Source organism: Nanorana parkeri, unplaced genomic scaffold (genome assembly GCF_000935625.1).
Source record: "Nanorana parkeri isolate BGI_ZX_2015 unplaced genomic scaffold, ASM93562v1 scaffold201, whole genome shotgun sequence".
Classification (NCBI taxonomy): Eukaryota; Metazoa; Chordata; class Amphibia; order Anura; family Dicroglossidae; genus Nanorana; species Nanorana parkeri.
In genome coordinates this window covers 422,863-424,410 of record NW_017306469.1, presented here as the reverse complement: position 1 = coordinate 424,410, position 1,548 = coordinate 422,863, and the positions used below count along the sequence as shown (strand labels likewise).

The window sequence follows — 1,548 nt, the reverse complement described above, 5'->3', positions numbered from 1 at the left end:
TTTATATCAGAGCCCCCCTTTCATATCAGAATCCCTCATTTTACATCAGAGTTCCCCATTCACATCAGAATCCTACCATTGCAAAATTTCGTGGCACCCCTGAGTAAGTCAGAAAGCACCCCAGCATGCCACGGCACCCTGGTTGAGAAAGGCTGATCTAGAGAGTCACTGACACCCTTATAGCCGGCACACCTGATTTGCATACTTGTTCCAGACTAGTGGGTCACAAGGCAAAAGCACTTGAACCTACCCTGTAAATGTAAACGTAAGGGGCAAAAAACATTGAGGAGAATTTATCAAAACTGGAGCTGACAGAATCTGTAGCAGCTGCCCATGGCAACTAATCAGCTTCTCTGTTTCATTTTCAAAGCTTACCTGAACAAACTGAAGAGATAATCTGATTGGTTGCCCTGGGCAACTACACACGTTTTGATAAATTTACCCACAATGACTTTCCACTGATGTTTACTCAGCAATCCGTTGTAAAAATGTCAGTGTTCCAGTCCACCCTGCAGCACTGCAATCTAATTTTACATTTGACAGACCATCTTTAAAGAGATAAATACAAGCGCTGCCATCACAAGCTCCTGGGCTGTCATCCTTCTCATCACTTTTACTACTTGGTGGGTCACTGGCCTGATACACGCACGTGACTGTCATCAGATAGGCATAAGGTTGTTGCAGATCTGTCCTTTACAAATTGATGAAGATGACAGAGCAAGGATGAAGATGACAGCAGTGGCAACTCCCCGGATATATCTATCCTGGCCGGTTCCAAGTCAGAGCATTCAAGCAGTTTGTCTTCTCGTCTGTCCTATGGAGAGAGATTGAAACATCGCACTGAGCAAAGGTGATAAAGACATCGTATTTATTTCATATTTAAGTCTTTTTTTTCTTACTTGAGGAATCTGCTTCATCCCGGTTTTCTGTTGAAGATTCCTCCGCTTTCATTGACAGCCCCGTACATCATCAATCTTTTTTTAGAAGCTACATTAAGTTGTTGTTTTCGTTTTTTTTGTTCCTTCTTACCATGCTTAAAGCACGCTTCTTTTATTTTAATTAATAATTAATACCGGCTTCAGTGACAGCAGGCTTCAGGTTACCGCTAACTGGCTCCAGCTAGTGCACTCTTAGTCGGAGCCTTTGTTTGAACAACGTGCACATTACCCCACAGGCAAGAAGCCTGTGTTGTGTTTCACTTTTTATCGTGGCACAAGAGGGGAAAAAAAGAAAGCAAAAAGCGACTTTCATGCTGCAGTTTGTTTTGATGCCGTCTAACGGACGCAGTTATATAGAGTCGTAGATCTTTTGCCTCGGAGACGTACCTCCCAGAGCGCTTGGATGATTCAGAAAAGGTTGGGGCACATCAGCAAATTTGGAGGAAAAATGTATAATAATAATGAAATAAAAAAGTCCCTGATTTTCAGGAGTTGATAATGTTTGATGACAGTTTGTGGCATTTATACGTTGTGTCTTGGCAACTGTTACCTAGTGACCATCCTAACCGGCACTAGCCATTGGCTGAGCGGTTGACTGGGACAGAAAGAC

General features: G+C 42.8%; 1 protein-coding gene across 4 annotated transcripts in view; it reads left to right on the top strand.

Annotated features, from left to right (window-relative positions):
- Positions 1–1,548, top strand: part of RABGAP1L (RAB GTPase activating protein 1 like) — a 278,077-nt gene that overhangs the window by 108,603 nt on the left and 167,926 nt on the right. The gene's annotated exons all lie outside the window — the stretch shown is intronic.